Source organism: Pygoscelis adeliae, unplaced genomic scaffold (genome assembly GCF_000699105.1).
Source record: "Pygoscelis adeliae isolate BGI_AS28 unplaced genomic scaffold, ASM69910v1 Scaffold113, whole genome shotgun sequence".
NCBI classification, from domain to species: Eukaryota; Metazoa; Chordata; class Aves; order Sphenisciformes; family Spheniscidae; genus Pygoscelis; species Pygoscelis adeliae.
Genome location: NW_008825108.1, coordinates 12,572,377 through 12,592,303, shown reverse-complemented (window position 1 = coordinate 12,592,303; position 19,927 = coordinate 12,572,377).

Genomic DNA, 19,927 nt, shown 5'->3' with positions numbered 1-19,927 from the left:
GGGCCATCTATATGAAGCATGTTTCCATGCCAGGTGTCTGACTTTAAAGAATTTCAGCAGAAGAGGTCCATCAGCAAGGACAAAAAAATAGTATGTGTTCTCTTAATTAAAGACTGATCACAATGCACAAACCCAAAGGAAGCTAGTTAAAATTGCACAGATTAAAGCCAGAAAAAAACAGAATTATGTTTTACTGCTTGACTTTCGAAGCTTTGTGTCCTTTTAACATTTTTTTTTAATACATAATGTTAACACATGCAAATAATAAAAAAATGCGGGATGGCTAAACTGAAAATTATAAGCTTATGGCTTCAAGTGCTGATATGCTTTCCTAGGAGCATTATTTAGACCATATGATTTTACAATATGTAAACACACTACAAGCAACACCAAGACCTGATTTAGTAACTAACAATACTTTCCTGAAACCTAGAAAAGACAAGAACAAGATTAACCTCAAAACACCTACAGAAATCAGAGCTTTAATGTAAAGAAATGTAAGCAAAACTCGGGATGACAGCAGCGACATGTTTTCCATTTCTTCCTGACATCTTTCTGGCGTTGATGTGATTTAGCACCGAAATACAATCCAATGACAAACCGTAAAATTCCCTCTTTGATGCAATTTCACAAAGCAGTCCTCTTCAACAGCAGGTTTTCCATGAACACAGGGTGACAGCTGAAAAAAAGGTCAGGCTAAACCTCTACCCAAGGCAGCCACTTTGGTTTAGAGTCTCTCACCTGGTAAATAAGAGGGCCAAGGTACCAGGCTGGAGATCATCCATACTATTTGATTTTTCCAATGTCCCCCAGCCCTGCCTTCACCCGACATCATCCCCACTGCTGTCCCAGCAGACTCTGCACCCCCAGGCATCCCCACCTGCCCCTGCGCCATGGCCCGAGGAACCCGAGGTGTACCTTACGCTTCACACCACTGCAACGGCATCACTTCAGACACTTCCACCTCACAAAAGCAAATGCAAACCAGCTCTGAGCTAGGGTCATGCGGATGCCATAGGGCATCTGGAAGAGACACAAAGCCAAGGGCCGTGTAGGGCAGACGTGGGCAGCCTGTGCCTGGTGGCCAAAGGGCCGAGGAGCCTCTCTGGTCTCACTTCGTTTAGCAGTGCAGGGGTAACCCAAGGGACCTGTCCCATCTGAGGGACCAGACTGCTCCGCTGAGGGCTTCCTAGCTGCTCTCCTCCAGTTCATGCCTCTCACTGGGCAAGCTGGCACCCTTGGAGCCCCCATTCCTCAGCTCAAACCATCAGCAACTGGTTATGGATACAAGCCCCGAAAGTTTTCATCCTTCTTACCTCCGCAGCCTTCAACAAAAAGGAGGTTTCTGGCAGCTCCCCCTCTGTCATGTGTCCTTTGTGATCAGGAGATTCCCGGGCACTAGGCATCCCTGCGTGCCTAGCCTTGAAGGGCCTGAATTTGGAACAGGGATTTGGAGCCCTCGCTTAGTAAATTAATCCTGTGACTTAACAATAAGAAGATTTCAAACAGTCCTGCTAGACTTTTTTGAAAAATTTCCTTATCTTACATTAGCATAAAATTATAAATATGTTCTGTGCTATGTGAACGATATTTACGCACTGTCCTGAGCTCTGGACAGTGACTTATGCATGTCATATACCCTTCTGCCATGTGCGTTTTAAGTTGCATGTGCAAGATAACCTGGTTATCTCAAAAGCTGTGGTATAGTTTGGACTTGTCAGTAAAGTTAAGAGTCATTTATAATCATGAGGAAAATTAAGCTACAATGCATTTCTGACTTTAATATAGCAAATGAGTACTAACCATCGCACTACATTTTGCCATCACTTAGATTTTTTTCCAGAATATCTGAAGAACTATTTGGATATTAAATTTGCTATCATGATTGATTTTAATGCATCAGTCATATATTTCTCTTCCTCTTCCAAATTACACTTGCTGAAGAAACAGAAATGTACTGAACAAGGAAAAAACCAATGTACTCAAAGTGAAAAGAAATGTACTCTCAATTCTGAAGGTGCAATGAATTAATATTTTTAATTTACTAATACAAGAAAATATTTCTGATTATTTTCAGGTTAGACATATGCAATGAGCTTCCAGTGAGACGGCTGTATTTATTAAGTATAGCAGGTCTCTGAATAGACAGCATTACTGCATTGCCTGAGGTCCCAAGAATGTGCAGTCAGCCTTGATTACTGGTGGCCCAGTCCTGCAAGGTACTAAACAATTTCATCTTTCATTTCAACAGTAGCCAAGAATGTTTTGCATCCCTTAGAAATAAGCACATGAGAGACCCTGCTCTAAATTAGCTGAGGAACAGCTTCATGCGAAATTTTACATTTGTTTTTAATGAGAAAAGTTCTTTCCAAGAGAATAGGACAGCTATGCCAACAGAACATTTGACCCACTGATTTCAGAATTTCCTTCAGTTTCTGAGAGACCCCCCATACAGAAATAGACTGACTTGTCGTATGTACACTGCCCAATTTTATTTTGTTTCTGAAGTTTTTGTTCTCAGTGCTTACAAAGTCACTGTAAAGTGTTTTATTCCAAGTATACTATCCACAACCAACCAATGTAACTTTATTGTATACGCATTTGTTGAAATATTGATCAGTTAAGCAAAGAGAATTGTCGATCATAATCTGCAAGAGATCCACTAAACAAGAGATCTGTTATCATGAAGTTCTTAGTAGAACACTAGTCACTCTGTAAAGGAAAAATCCATTGCACTACATGTTAATATTGCAAAGGCATTCCCACTTTCTCTTTCTCTTTCCCATTTTCACCTCTTTGCTCCAGCTGAAAAGTGTTTTTCTTTTAGGAGTTTGTTCACATACTTGATCAGCAGGAGTTACCTGAGCTTCAGACCCTGTGTGAGTGCCTCTGCCTCCTCTATCCTACGCCAGACATACAGTTTCAACAACTGACTTTGCTGAAATAGTGATGACCAACACGGGCTTCCTCTCAGCTTCTGGGTCTACCCAGCGGCTACTGTTGGATCGACTAATCTGAGTGAGTCGCACTTGCCGAAAAAGTTGTCACTGTTGCTAGAGGAGAAATTTTTGCATCAGCGTAGGTAAGCCAAATACTTCTGTCAAAAAGTTGACCAGGTTCAATGGAGCTGCTCTTTATCAGAGCAAAGGATGACAAATGTCACAGGAGAGAAGGATGACCTTTCATTTATCCCTTCCACAAACAAGACTTCTGAAATTCTTTGAGCATTTCCACTGTTTGAAGCACATTTTTCAAATGAAAACTGTTTTTTGTGCTTTGCATATATTTTTAAAATCTAAACCTCCATAAATTTTGGCATTTTGAGCAGTCAGCATTTCAGCAGTCATGTTCTGAGCCACTAAAAGCAGGCTTTAATACAGGTCTTACAGGTGTAGGTACAATGCCTTAGTTCATTCTGTGTTACAACCAAACTCATTTTTTAAGAGATACGTTGACATTTTCTACTTTAAAAAATGTATTTGAAAAAAACCAAAACAAAACAAAGCCCAGCCTAAACTTTTTAATCCCAATATCTTCTTTACAGCTTGTTTAGTACAAACATTCAAACTGTATATTTAGTCTCTTCTATTTCTTTCTTAATACTTGTCTTAAGACTCTTCAGCAAATCAAGACTATCTGTTCACCCAAGGAACAAAAATTACAAGGTCACTGATGCTCTGTTTACTTGTCGTTCGTTGTTGTTATTTTCAACTCAGTTATTAGAGAGAGTTACTGAATATGAGAGGGTAAATTAAATGTCAAGTCTGACTCGCACGAAGTAGGCGTGCTGTCTATTTTACCGCCCTGCTAGTTCACACAAGGTGAAGAATGTACCCTAGCGGGGGGGGGAATAGGATTACTCCTGCAGCACCCATTCACACAGTCTGCAAATCTACCGTCTCCCATGAATAAAAGGTGGGATGAGCTGCAGCATTTCACAAGCAGAGTAGGAAAAACTGCATGGTAGTCTAATAATTGTAATAACTGTAATTACATTGCTCTGTAGCAGCACCAGGGAAGTGGTCAATAAGTTTCTCTAGCTGTTGAAGAGCACAGGGTACTCACAGACAGGAGGGAAGGACAGAATGAGTTGTGCCATCCGCTTTGCCTCTTGCTCCAGGCTGTACCTGCCCGACACCGCTACCGGGAACTCGCGGCTCAGAAACCAAATGTTCCCTAACGCAAGACCCGGAACAGAAGTTCCCACAGATGCAGGCTGCTCTGGTCTGGTAGCCAAGACACGAATGAGAATGAGTTTGTTACAGATCCGGAGGTAATTGCCAACACTCAGCTGCCGTCCCCTGAATTTCTGTTACAATATAATGTGCAATTTCCCTTTCCAGGGACATCCTGGTTGAGATAATTTCAGAAGCATTTTGTTTGCTGGAGTACTTATGTGTAGTATACACCTTTACTCAATCAGAAGACAGCTAATTTCTTTGCTGTGCTAATTATGTCAGAGCAAAACACAACATGTTTACGCTTGCTCTTGCCAGCCAGTTTGAGAAAGCGGTTATCTTTGAGTGACTCTATCACCTAGTTTCTGATATTTTGCTGTGGACTACCTAATGATCAGTTCCTAAATTTCTCTGGAGTTGCGCATGTGGTTACTTGCAGGCAGTGCGAGTATAGTCCACACAGGGGCAAGGTATTGTTCACAACAGCCTGTACGTACCCAAACTGCAGACTAAGCTGTAATACTATCAGTGGCTGATATCTATTCACACTCCGCGTGCCTGTGGCTACATGACTTGACTTGCAGCCTGAGTCACATAATGATGGGTTACATCTGCAATACAGTATCCTATAATAATGGCACAACAGGAGTGGGAAGGATATATAAGTGTGTGTATATATATATATATACAGGAACACCTCCAAATTAATTTTACGGAAGCAACTATATGATATAGTTGCCCGCCATAGCTGAGCAGTGGGCTTCTTGCCCCAGGAGGTCCTCTCAGTTGTGTAGTATTAAGACTGAAAATGAAGTTGTCCTTGGAACAATGGAGTTGCCTTTTACAATTGGAGTGGTGAATTCAAAATTTGGGTCAGCAGTCAGCACAGGCACATGAAAAATCAGAAATTACAAAAGTCCTGAATAAAGATAAAGCCTCTACTGGCATCAGGGCAGTCTGACCACATTTCTCCCAGCCCTGGCTTTTGGTCCTCCTTTGGCATTCTCCCATGCCGCCTCATAATGTCAGAGTTGACATTAATAAACTCATTTTTATCGCTTAACAGGACAGAATTAACAGGAGATAAATACAATCCCATTGCTATCTGCAGGGCTGAATGGTCTCCTGCAAGAAGAGACTGAGTTTCTTGAGCCAGCCAAGACACTGACAGCGGTTTTGTCTCCCCACTGAGCCCTGGCGAGCAGAGCCACTCCGGCACGGTGCTGCGTGGAGATGCAGCATTGCTCAGCAGAAGAGTTTTACTATGAAAACAGCAACATCTATGTGTCAGAAGGGGGAGCCTGGATGCGTCTGCAGGGGCAACAACTTCAGAGCATGGAGAGCAAAGGGGAAACGGTGCAGCCGTTTCTGCCCTGCGCAGGTCTGGTGGGGGAGGGAGGGGTGTTGGTTTTGATTTTTATGAGAGAGGTGAAGGTAGGAAGATCAGATAGGTAGGAAAAGCAGATAACCCAGGAATTTCAAGAGTTAAATTGTCTTCAAAACTAGTTCTCCCACTGAGATGAAAGGAGCAGCTCGCACGTGGCCCAGCTGTAGCCTCAGCCGTGCAGCTGCACACTCAGGCTTCCCCTCCACGAGGGATTTTACCATCTACACCTTCTCAAGCTCAGTATAGCTTTAAATGAACACAGCTGCATGCATACAGCCCTATTTCTTCCACAAGTCACATTTCTACCAGACATTTTGCACTTCTGCTTCTATTAAAAACTTTTCTCAAACAATTTGTATGCAGGGACCAAAGAGTAACCTTGAGAGAAAGTGGCAGGCGTTCACGAGATTTGAAGCACCCAAAGGCTTTCTAAACAGTGTACGAATCCGAGGGGATACATCTGCTCTCCTGAAGATGCGGGGCTCTGTCCCTGCCTTTCACAGGCCGTAAACCAGAAGCTGATCTCGGCAAAACATTTTGGGATATTGGTAAGTAGATGCTGTGACCAAGGTATCACGTTCCCATTTTGGGGAAAAAAACAACAAAACAAAAAAACTACCAGAAAAAGCTATCGAAATGCATATGTTTACAAAGAAGATTTCTGTGTATGCTCTTGTTCTATTATCTACATACAGCCACCTTTATGCTGTCTGCTGACAGCATTTGATGCGTTTTTCCTCCTGTGCTTATTTTTAGTTGCCATAGGAACTTTATTTCCTGTCAGCTGATGTTGTTATTTAATACTATTAATTGTATAAAAGGGTGTTGATTCTGGTACTCTAGATGCTGAAAAAGAGCTTTAGGAAGGCAGAACACACATTTCAGTTTACTTGGTCTTTTATTCATCTATTTCTATCAATATTTAATTCAAAAAGCCAGATACTGTAATAACAGCTGTTACCACATCAGTGGAATCCAGAGAAGATCCTCTCCAGTCTTTTCTTCTTGTTTGGTCTAAGTTTCCCTCCCACTACCATAAATATACTCATTTGAAATAGTATCTTTTGTCTGTTTAGTTTGTAGTTTCATTCTTCCTCACTCCCCACACATTCTATTCTTTTTTTTTTCTGAAAGAAAAATTAAAATCTGCTGTTGAAATGAATGAGTGTGAAAAGAAAATTTTCCGGCATATAAAGAAATACAGTCTGGAAAAATATTGGGATCTGAGGGGGGTTTCTTTTTGGCAAAGCCCAATTCTCTAGCAAAATAATTCTTATTGCAAAATAAGTTATTTTGCAAAAGATGATTTTTCTATTAAATTTGTTGTGTGACCAGAAAGCAATGAAGAATTACCGGAATTGACTGAGAACTACAATAGCTTAATCTGGCGCTTCCTTTATCCACATCAACTTTAAACACAGATTTGGAGAAAAGACCTGATCAACATATACGTTTGCATTTGAATTAGCATTATATGGAAATATAATGCAAGCTTATTCCTGTCTTTCTCTGGGAAAACTTAGGAAAATAGCAGTAATGTACAAAAATTCAAATCCTACTATAAAAACATATTCCTTTTTCTATTTCACATCACTGCTCTTCATAAGATGGAGGAAAACAGGTAGCTTGGAATAAAGAAACCGGCAAGTAGACTAACATTTATAACTTTAGAAAATAATTCCACCGTTGTGACTTAAATTATGGAAACTTCATCTAAGGTTTTATTCAAAGCATCCTAAAGACAACTTGAATCTCCTCACCGACTTTAGGGGCTGCTGGATTAATCCCACTGAACAGGATAACGGGAGTATTTATGAGCTTGCCGGGGCGCTAGGAGGATAATATTCTGCTTGGGAATGTTCCCAAAGCATATGGTGTGTGCTCTTGCTGAGACAAGCACTGTCAAGTGTTTTAGTTGCTATAACTCAATAGGCATCTGAGGCAAATGATTTTTCAACCCGACCCTGGAAGCTCCTCCGCAGAGGGTCCCTTCTGCAGAAGTCCTTCCCAGCTGCCCCAGCCCAGCCCCACCACCAGCAGAAGCATCATCACCCCAACTTGGTTCGATGGAGGGGATTCACCCTAGGACAAGCTGTCCTGCAAACAGCGATGCTGATTTTGTTTAGGCCTCGCTAAATTAAGGAAGAATATTTGTACAACAACACAAGGTTTTATTATTTCAGCAAAAGCAAAATGTATTAAACATCTGCCTTTTCTTCTGAACAGGAAGAATTGAAGGTTTTAGGAACTGGAAATTTATTCTGTCAACCAGTTTGTTCATTTAGAAATGGTTTAAAAAAGCAACTTCTTTGTAAAAGAAAGTGTACCTGCACATGGAAGTAGTCTTTTTTATTAAGGAGAGTCATAGAGAAGATAATTATACTGATTACTTCACTGTAGGACTGTCCGGGAGAATCACATACTTTGAATATTATTTTACATATCCAGAAATCGAAATTTAAAACTGACCTCAGAAAAAAAATTCTTAACTAGAATTTGTCCATAATGCCTTTTCCCAAAATGAGTCTCCTAGTTAAACCAGGAGTCAAATAGTTACCGTTTTTATAAAATAAGTTATTGCCCCCAACAATTGGTAATTTTTTCTTTCTTTTCAGGAATATCCTACCAGTCTGATCTATATTGAAATATGGGAGAGCTAACCTGTAAGTGCAGCCAAGCCAAGTTGAAAAATAACTCCCAGTTCAATATTACTAATATGCAGTGGCATTTATAACATCACATTAAATCTGAAGGAAATTGCAAAGGTATCCAGCTTCCCTGGCAAAACCATGGCACAAGATCTGGGAAGAAACAGCTCAGATGGGCAAATCACCTCCAACTGAAGTGGACGTTGAGTGCCCATCACCTTTCCATAGGACTGACTGGGTCAGCCAGCACAGAGAGAAGAGCTGGGAGGTTGTGGAACCCAGGGGCTGGCTGGTCCGGGCAGTGCCCTGTGGGGGGGGCCTGGGTGGCCCCCCGGGTCAGGAGGCTCCAGGGCCACCCGAGAGCAAGCTGTGGAATTGGATCAGCTACACTGGGGGTGCCCACCCCAGCCACATCCCCCTGGGATGGACGGACAGGCGGAAGGAAGGAAGGAAGGAAGGAAGAGAGGAAAGGAAGAAGGAAGGAAAGACAAAGCCAGGTTCACCGTGTGACAGCAGTGGGAGAAAGGTGAGCAGGACAGTAAGCCCAAAACACCCCATGAAGTCAAAGGCCACGAAGACCAAAATCACTTCTAGAAACAAAACTGGAGTATTGCTCTTCCTCCTTTTCGCCTCACTGCAGTGGACATGGGAAAGGACTGAGCCGTCGCCACCGTGCCGTGGGGCTGGCACTGAGCATGAGAGCGCGGTTGCTTTCTCTGCTGAGCAAATGCTGGCCCAGCAGCGACTCTGTAAGATTCAACAAAGGATGAAGCAAGTTACGAGAACCACGCCACTAAGACTGAGACGCTAATAACATTATGGGGACATCTGAGGATACTGTTGTACTTACCAGAGCACGAGAATCAACATCATCCTCTCTAAGTTATACAAATGAAAGAAGGTTATTTAGTGTCCATCTGGTTTTGTTCAGGAGGTAGTAAATAATTGTTCCTCAAATGTCCACCAAGGGCTTTTGATTGCTCTGAGCTGCCAGACAACAGGATTTTTCCTAGCCTACAACTGTCACCTTCCACGTCATCTGAGACCAAAATGAAGCATTCCCACTTTTTATACCTCTTTCATTAAGGCAGCGTGATTGCTTGTTTATAGAACACGGATATTAGTACAGCTCAGGGAATAAAAAATTAATAGGCACTATCCAGCAGAGGGAGCACAATAACGTAAAAACCCTTCAGCTGTAAGGTGAAGAACTTTTTCTATTAAAATCCACAATATTTGGCAATCTGAGTTTACTGTTTTAGCATATAGGGTGAAAAAGACAGAATTTAAATAAAAATAGAGAGATAGGAGAGAGGAATATCAAACAACTACCAGTAACAAAATAATTGATTTCCTGTTATTTTCATCCATAATAAGGCAGATGTAACTTAACTGCTGGAAAAATTAAGGTTTAATAAGAAGAGATCAAGGATGATCTTAGGAAGAGTAATAACATTTATTTTAAAATGCTGATTTTAATTTAAATAGAACTGGCTGCTCTGGCTGAAAGACTCAAGTGCTACTTTCAGTTTGACTGTGCACTTCCTCTTGTTAATGAAGTCATACATCACAGAAATAACTGATGCACCCATTCATTCGGTTTATGTGTAATTTTTAGAGTCCAATATGACAGAAATCTTACTAGATATATTCTCTCTTCTGTGACTGTTACACTTTCTAATCAAGCTCAAATAATTGTGAATTAAAAAAAGAAACGAGCTAATACCTGTTTTATAAGAAACAATCATAAACCAGAGAAAGAATCCATCACATTTTGATATGACTTACATGAACTACAGTAATTAAAGAAACAATGTAATAGTTTAAAATTGTTGTGATCTTAAATGAAAACATTTCATTATAGGGTGCATTTCATTAATATATTTATACCACGAGATTTTTTAATTAGGACATCTAAATTCTAAGCTCTGCCACTGACTGTTATTTGACCTTTGGCAATTCACAGTCTTTCTAAGAGCGTTTCTGTTATCTTTGTAATGAAAATCATATCGATTTCACAGCTGGGTAGAGTGTAGCAGCAGCTTTGCCTGCTGGTAGAAAGTGGTTGAAATAAAAACATAATTTTAAAAGGAAAGAGAGAAGAAAGAACTGAATGTTCTGATCAGAAGTGCTAACTACAGCTAACTCGAGGTAGAATATATTCAGTTTAACTCTTAAATGTTTTCCAAAGAAAACAAGCAAGTGTGATGAAGACTGATTAGTATTTTTCCTGTTAAGCAAACTGAATTTTTTCTCCACAAACTGGCAGTAAGATTAACAACTGAAACAAAACATCTATACTGCTAAATATTGAAGATGCCCCCATCCAGCAGATTGTTCACTTTGTTGTATAATGTCCTAAGGAAATGAGCTTTATGCAGGCTCATTATCCATTCACTCAACTATTATCCCGCTTTCCCTGGTAATTTTTCAACCTCTTGGACAATTTCAACCAAATCTAGCAGAACAGTGGAAGTCTTAGAGATATTAAAGACTTTTGACCACCAGATTCAACTGAGATTGGATGAAGTTTAATGGACACTTACTACCTTTGCTAGTCTCACATGTGACTAGTCATACTAAAAATAACTCCAAAAGTAGACTGAACACAAGGCATTGCTAGAGGTTTCTTATCCCCACTGTGGACACAGCATCTTTACCCTGACAGGACAAGCTGATCCACAGAAAGTAAAGGTGTCATCTTGGGAAAAGGTCTGAAGAACTCTTTCTTAAGCATACTGAAACTCAAACTGTTTAGCTTATATGCTTGTGTATTCCACAGCACTTCCAGAATATCTTATTTCATTAGTCAAACATAAATTCATTTATTTTTACGTAATTCTATATTAGTAATGTCTTAAGGTCACAACAAACTTATTAAATTATTTTAGAATTATGATGACTTCACTAAGGTTATTAAAATTGTAGTCAAAACTGCCTAACTTCAAAAACGTCTTATTAAAAGTTTCTTACTGTTTATCACCGAAGCATTCTCATGATCCTCTATAGATATATAAATCCAACAAAGCAACTTTTAGAAGGTTTTATTGTCTTCTTTCCAATTAACAAATACAAATACCTTTTGTTAGGCCAAGGCAATCCCTCATCACCTCATAAGAACCAACAAAATGTCTAGTACAGGCAGTCTTCTTAAAAGCCCAGCTCATTTTCACGTACATGATGGCCGCTATCAAAACCTGCTGTGTTATGAACAGGTATGGATGGTGACCAGGAAGTAGAAGAGAGAAAACATGAATTAACCCCAGCAACACATGGCCACACACACACATGCATTCCCAGACAAGGTGATAAACCTATGTGTGAGAAGAAACCTGACGTGAAATATCCGTGAGACGAACCCTGTGTGAGAAGGAGCTTAAAAGTGCGGTGGGAACTACCTGAAAGTGTCTGGGACTCACCAGTTCCACCGCCTGTAAATGATCTGTTCAGTCTAACGCAAAGTCCCCCAGAACTGTGGGAGCCAGGTGGAAAAGAAACCCCAAACTGGAGGAAACTTTGAAATCCACAAATTTTATAATATTTATGAAGTCCTGAATACTACTGAGGTGGGAAGGGATTGTGACCACAGGGATGGGGAATAACAGACCAGAATCCAAACCCACCTCTTTCATGGTTTTTTCTGTAAAGATTGCATATCAGGCAGATAACAGAGAATCAAACATCCTTCTGCCTGTCCCACACATTAAGCAAGACTAGGATTGGTATTGCATTGCCTCATTGGGAACAAGAACCGCACCAATACAGTTCATCACAGGTGTCTTACAGAAGTTTGCTCAGGGGCGACTGGGTTTGCAGCAGCACAGGATACCACCCTAGGTACAGCTGGGCAAAAACACACAACAAAATCCAACCTGGAGTTTTGGGAAAGGCCAACGCTGGCTTTTGAAATTTGTCATTTTAATGTTCATACTTTTAGGAATTACTGCTATACAAATACATTAGTGATAATGCACATTAGATTATACATATTTGGTTTTAAATTTTAGTAATTTTAAACATCCAGTCTAAGAGTTATTAGTCTCAGACTCAAGACTTGATTAAAATTTAAAGTCTCTAACTATGGAGAATTAAGCCATTTAATAAAATTTTCCCTAAAATTTGCCTCTTACTTTTGTAAGTCTCATTAAGGTTCATGCGAATATGCATCACATACAGTCAGTCTGAGATATCATGTAGCACACCACAGTATATTAAAGCGTTCTTTTTAAAACACAGTTTTATGTTACTACATAGTAAACCCTAGTAGAGTCTCGGGGATGGAATTAAGCCCACGCATGCACTGCAAAAGTCTTCCTACATAGCTACATCACTGAAGGCACATGTGTGGGGTAGGTAAATCACAAGCCCTAGAGTACGTATCGTGCTGACACAGTGGTCTATGTGAGTGGGGGGTGTGAGGTGCTTATGCCAAACTTATGCCACTCTGAGAGGTGGTGTAATTTCCTCCAAGATGTACTGCTTTCCTCCCACAGCAAGTGCCATGCCTCCACCAGGAACCTCTGCCGACGCAGCCGCTCCGGCACCGCCACACCTGCGGCCTCTGGGGGACAGAGCACTCCAGCGCTAATCCTTACATCCCAGCTCCGCACTTCCCGGAGCACTTGGGTTCTCCTCTTCACAGGGCTTTGTGCCAGCTCCATCCATCAGGTATCGCAGTGATTGCCTCCTCTACCATGGCATTAGCAGTATTTTGTCTCGCAGAAGAGATATGACATGTCCCAGCAGCATAAAGGAATTTAATATTAAAAACAGAACGTGAAACTGCCTTTCTGAATTCCAACAGGTATAGCAACAGTCATTTAAAAATCTCTACTATTTAGGAATATCTGTTTAGCTGCTGTCAAGCTATATATTCAACTTCTAAAAGTTTTGATTACCTGCTAGGATATACTATGGTTACTACATTCCAAAGAATCATAAATCTTTTTTGTGGTAAATGCTCTTACCATAAAGCTCTTGGGTATGAATTTTTTTCCTGCATGCAAAAATTCACATGAACCTGCTTTGTAAAACAGTCTAGGAAAGAAAAAAAACAACAAAAAACACCTCTTAGGAACAGATGAAAAGAAAGAATTTTTTACCCACAGACCATTATGGACCATTAAGGATGCACCAAACTGATACTCACTTATCTAGGTTAATGGCTATCACGAACCATCCGTTGCTATGAAACTGTTTAAAATCCATTGTGTCTATTGAATGTAAGGAAATGTACCTGTAAAACCACTTTGAACATGTGCCTGATCTCCATTAGAGAACATGAATGCCCAGAATAGAGGTGCTGGTTTTAAAAATATAACAAAAATCAGTGAAGATTCTTGCTTCTTGCAACTATCTCTTTCCTTTTGAGCTTCTCAATTAAAAAATTGACTGTTTATTAAACTTGTTTTCATTTTAATGTGTTTTTCATATGAACATATGTCCTTAAGAGTTAGAGCCATGAGGAATTTAAGCACGTGAACAAGTTGCTGAATGGTGCAGAGATTCCCAGTGGGCTGGGTCACTGTTTATCTTTTTTTTATGGACAACTGTGAACTTTTGTCTTGTTAACACTCAGTGTTTTAACATGTTCCAGGAATTTGCTGTGGGTCACAGTTTGAAAAATACCAGTGGCAAGGTCCTGTTGAGCTTGCTTTAAGCAATTGACTTCAAACAATAGAAGCTACATGGTTTTGAGAAGGCAGAGCATCTTGCCAATAACTTTTATGGACAAAGCTGACTATTACTGAGGCCAGATTCCTTCCAATAGCTGACCAATTTTATTTAAAATTAACTTCAGATAACTCTACCCTGTGCTGAAATCTATAGGGCACGTATGTCTGCGAGAGCATAGGTATCCAAGTCCAACATTTACGCTCTAGCAAAGCCTCCAAAATTTTGGCTCAGTTTCCCATTCATTGAATAAGTGGTTACATCCTTTCAGCGCATAAATTTCTACTGTCGCAGCCTCGCAAAGCCACCTAAACTCTGATATCACTGGACCCAAACTCATGATCAATCTCAGTGGTATTTTTAAACTGTGTGTTCTCTACTTACTTTGCCTTCAGCCCCAGCTGAACCTTTTTTCCCAATAAGCCGGACATGTAGAGTAATACACCTGTTTTCTAATTGCATCTCCATCTGGAGCGGCGTTTGAACCAAAGTCTCCCATCCATCCTACTTACGCTTCAGGCAACGTTGCTAAACCTTACCCACCGAGTAGGCTCCACAGCTAATTCAATGGCAGAAGACGATTACACACGATATACATATATCCACGGTACATATCTGGTCCCATTGATGTATATGTACCTCTATCTCTGATGAGAAAGCGAAAGGGAGGAAGGAGGTTTGAAGTAAGCCTGGGGCGAGGTGAAGTATCCTGGCAGCCACATTCAGTCCGTGTGCCATAAACCTGCAGGTACAGTGGTCTCCCAGGGTCTACATCTGAGAAACCCAAGGAAGGACAGACAGTGTTTCCCACGAGCCAGGGCTCAACTCCCAGCTCAGCATGGCTCAGTGGCACCAGGGGCAGCTCGCTGCTCAGCTCTGATGGCTGACGGTGCCCTTCTTCGGGACCAAGCTCTCCTGAGGTCTAAGCAGCTCAGGAGAAAGGGGAAAGAGGATCCAGGTAGCTGGCAAGGTGCCTTGAGTTGGGCATTGCTGCCCTGAATTCAAACCAATTTCTCTGCTCCTGGTTTTGTCCAAAGAAGACTTTCCACAACTAAACAGACCAAGCCATTTAAAAATCAAATATTCAAGAAATAGAACAGCCGAGTCAAATTTCTATGACATTCTGCAGTAGAAGTGCTACGCCTTGGTCATATTACAGGCAATGCAAACAAGCTGCATTCAAGTTACAATGCAAACTGTGAAAAAACAAAGACTGTCCAGAACTGAACAAAAAAATAGATTCAAAACTCTCTGTCAGGAGCATGTGTTTGAGAATCGTGATTTACAAGTCGGCAGTCAGCCTCCTCAGCCAAACCATTTTATTCTGGAGGATTCAACCACAAAGACAGTAACAGGGATTTTTAAAGATATCTCTGAAATGCCTATGCTTCACTTTATCCTTCTAGTTTTTTAATGGATTTCACATGATACCTACAATTTCTGAGAACTAAAGTGCTACTTCTAATATTTCCAGTTAAATGAAATCTTTAAAATAGAAGGAATGATAATATAAAAATCTAAAACTATATTTAGTATTCTGAATGCAATTAGGGCAATTTTATTCAACTGATTTCTGAAGTTCCCACGTGAGTAGGAATCTACGGTGATATCATTCAGTACAACAGTAACAGGTGCCGAAAAAGTAGTTTTAAACAAATGAATTTTATCACATTATATGTTTTTCCCCTGTTACAACCAATTTTCCAAGTACTTCTGCGCAATTATCTAAATGAAGGTGTATCAAAAATTACTTTATTCCAAGATGTACTTCCATTTTTCATTACAAGATCACTGGAGTAATAGCATTGTTTATTCCCTTATCTACAGAAGGATTTTATCACTGCTTGAAGACAAGGATGAGATAGCATAAGGAGAGTACATGAAGCCTATCTTTTAAACTACAGTTTTACTACTAGAGTAAAATATACAGTAGAACTAGAAGGGACTTCTAGAAGGCACCTAATCCATCCTCCTGCCTGCAGGAAGCAGTTATTCAAGTACTCTGATCTTACAGATCTCCAATGGAGATGGAAACTCCAAAAGCTTGCCAAGCAATCTATTCCCTATCCTCACCATTAAAGTTTTCTGTAATTTCTAAAATAAATCTTCCTTGCTGTAATTTAAGCCTATTAATTCTTGTTCTATCAAACACAGGCAAGGGAAATAGATTGTTCTCTTCCTCCTTGGAGCAACCTCTTGTGTTATAATGTCTTTGCTCTATCTTTTCTGTGTCAGACTAAACTAACATAATTTATTCAATTTTTTCTTTTAGGTTATAATTTCTACACTTCTGATCTTTCTTGTCACTCTCCTCTGGACTGTCTCCAGCTGATTCTCTTCTTTCTTCAAGTCTGGTGTCTAAAACTGGACATGGTATTCTAATTCAGTATAAAATTAAGATTTGCTAGTCCCAGATTTCATCTGATTATTTAAATAATGAAGCTGATCATCTCCCAGGAGAAGGCTACCAAAGCTGTCGTTCTAGTGCATAGTAATTGTCCTGCTGGAAACCAAAGTTGAAAGATTAATTAAAACACAGCTCAGTGAAAATCAATCTAAGGACATTTGCTTTCCTTTTGGATTTGTGTCTTAAGCCTGACTGACTGAACATCTAAGAAGGCACAAACTCCGATTCAAGTTTTCTTGTGTCGTACTATTTATATGAATGTTTTGGTGTCCAGTAAGAGAGAACCTCATATGAAGCCTTTCCCTCAGTGGTGTTTATCTGCCTATAGAAGTATATTTCCAAACTCATGAAAACAAGAGCAGGGAAGTTGCCCAGGTATGAGCCTCTGGATGACAGTAGATGGGGTAAGAAGAGGTAGGAGGAGACAGTGGCTGGGTCAAGCGCAGCTGGTGCAGTTTTTAACAGCTGATTCAGGATTAAGCTGTGATTTTACAGCTAGTTCTGTTGACTCTGACAAAACAGCCCCCAGCATAAGGCCACCTCACCAGCTATTCTGAACAACCTCTAGAAACTTAGTGGCTGTGAGACCTCTACTTGTAGTGCATGGTTGAAACTGGCCAAATGCTATTTTCAGGGGGTGGACTAATACAGACAGGTGTATTAGCATGATTTCATAAGCCTTACTTCTTTAAGAGATCAGGCTAAATAGTTTCCTTACTACTGTTGTGAGCTATATAAACAATGCTTTATTACATACTATCTTGATATATTGATTTTAGATCTCCTACTTAATTAAAACATATTAAAGTTTTAAATGAGACATGCAGGTGAGAACATGTCTACTCCCCTTCTTTCTTCTTTTCTGTCTTCCCTCATTTAACGGCTCTACTCTTTTCCCAAGAGAAGAAGAGCCATGCTTTTGAGAGCTGGATCACAGCATTCAACACACTGTCATTTATTTTGTTCTTACAGTGATTCTAGAACTAAATTACATTGTATTTAGGTGGAGTCACTCAAGGATTACGCAGGATATTCATTATGCGAGACACAAGGTCAGCCTATTTATTCATTCCTGGAGGACTACTACTTACGTCACCAACGACGATACCAATTTCACTCCCAAGAGTTATGATTGTGACTCTAGGATTTCGGTCATAAATAAGTAAGAGGGTAGAGGTATTTATATTTGCATTAATTTGAAAAACTTCTCCAGCAGACAACATTTTATACAGTCACTGTTCGTAGATGCATTTGTCTGGTATTTCAGGTTAAGTTGAATACTGGAGATTTCAGGAACAATGTCGATAAAACTTCAGCAGTGCACCAGCCTTAAGAAGCTGCCTCAGTCTATCGAGGAAATGTCATACTTGCTTACAGTTACTCTGATAACTTTGATACTAAGAGGTATTCACAGTGTCTACTTCAAGCAGCTGTCTTCGTTATTATGAACCAACTCTTCAAAGAAGTCTACTTTCTTTTCTAGTGATTATACAGGAACTTTGGAGGCTATTCCTGCCATCAACTATCCAACATTAGGTACTTAACATGGCCTCCCTTTCTTTCTTTAGCAGACTTAGACACTTAAAATACAGTACATAATGTGATCAGTGAAGGGTAGGGGAAAGGAGACAAAATGGGAGAGACATAAAATCTCATGAAGAGGTTTTCTACAGAGCAAGCAGTGACTGACATGACAAATAAATTGGGGCAAGACCGGAGACAAGGCTGCTAAGACAGGCTGGAGGATGGAGAAGGCAGAAAGAGATAGGTAGGGTAGGGAGCAAAGAGAAAATCAGCTTGGTTTGGCTAGGTAAGAACAGAGATAAGGACTGGGATGTTACCGGAGGAACTGGAAGTGATTGACAAGAAGACCAGAGCCTTGAGCTCCTAGGACAAGGTTTTACTAAACAAAGAGATTAGGGCCCAGATGAACAACCTGATAAATTAAATTAGGATTGGCTAATTGAGGAGAATGGGAATAGGACCCAGGGACAGGGATTAGAGCAGACTGGCAAAAGTTGGGCAGGATGGGGCAGATGAATACACAGTTGGTGGAAAAAGGTAGAAAAGGCATCTCAGCCCCAAGATTTATCTGTTGTCAGAAAATGCATGTGTCCCACCAAAACTGAAGCTGGCCATGTGAGAACAGTAGCTTGCTGTTATTAGTTATTCCATCAGGTCCAGCTAGCAGAAGTGTGGTGTCTCCACATACAGCACAACAAGGCAGAGCTTGTTTGCTATGTGAATTTTCTCCTTTTAATAGGTCTTGGCTGGACATGTAGTCAAAGTTTCTAGAGCTAAAAGAAGCTTCTAGGTTATCTACTTTGGTCTCATGTCTAACAAACACCAAAGACGCACTTTCAGTAATACCTGCGATAATGTATGTTTGATATCTTGATTTGAAGATGGATATACTATTGGTAGCTACACTATTTAAAATCAATGACACCTCTCCTATTTGAATTTGATTTTACTTTTCAAACACTGGCACTTTGCATGCCTTTTTTTTCCTGTGTATATAACAGTTCTTTTCTTCCCATAAAATTATTTATTTGGTGTAAGCAAGCTGCTGTCTTCATAAAATTAATTCATGAGGATATAGACAGACAGTCAGCAAAGAAGATACAAACTCATATTCTCTGCCATTTTTTCTAGCTTTCAAATCTATTTCTGGGAATGGGACAAATTTCTAAACTAGACAAGACTGTGGACAAAGAATCTGTGAAGTTTTGCTTAAATCACAGTAACAAACGGTTTTAATAAAATAATCTTTAAATATATTAAGTGTCTGTAATACAAGTAAACAAAATGTGGGACAAATCATCAATATTTGTGCTTTACTGGATGTCACCATGTAAACAGGATGTAACATTTACTTACTATAAAGCTCATGTTAAGGACATTGTACAACATTTTTGCAACTGCAATTACTTAAAGGCCAGGGAAGAGGCAAGTAGCATGTCAGCTTCTTACAGGTGCAAAACCAGATTATTGAATTCACACACATATTGAATATGATAAAAATATCCCTGCAAGAGTAAATCCTAGTTTAGCCTGTTATTTTAGATATAAGGAAGAAATTTTTTACGCTGAGGGTGGTGAAACACTGGAACAGGTTGCCCAGAGAGGTGGTGGATGCCCCATCCCTGGCAACATGCAAGGTCAGGTTGGGTGGGGCTCTGAGCAACCTGATCTAGTTGAAGATGTCCCTGCCCACTGCAGGGGGGTTGGACTAGATGACCTTTAGAGGTCCCTTCCAATGCAAACTATTCTATGATTCTACGATTGTGATGATGATACGGTTGAGTGTTTATGGGTAAGGATGAGGGGGAAGGCCAACGAGGCAGATATCCTGCTGGGAGTCTGTTATAGACCACCCAACCAGGATGAAGAGGCAGATGAAGTGTTCTACAAGTGGCTGGCAGAAGTCTCTCGATCGCTAGCCCTTGTTCTCGTGGGGGACTGCAACTTCCCAGACATCTGCTGGAAATACAACATGGCAGAGAGGAAGCAGTCTAGGAGGTTCCTGGGGTGTGTGGAAGACAACTTCCTGACACAGCTGGTAAGTGAGCCTACCAGGGGAGGTGCCTCGCTTGACCTGCTGTTTACAAACAGAGAAGGACTGGTGGGAGAT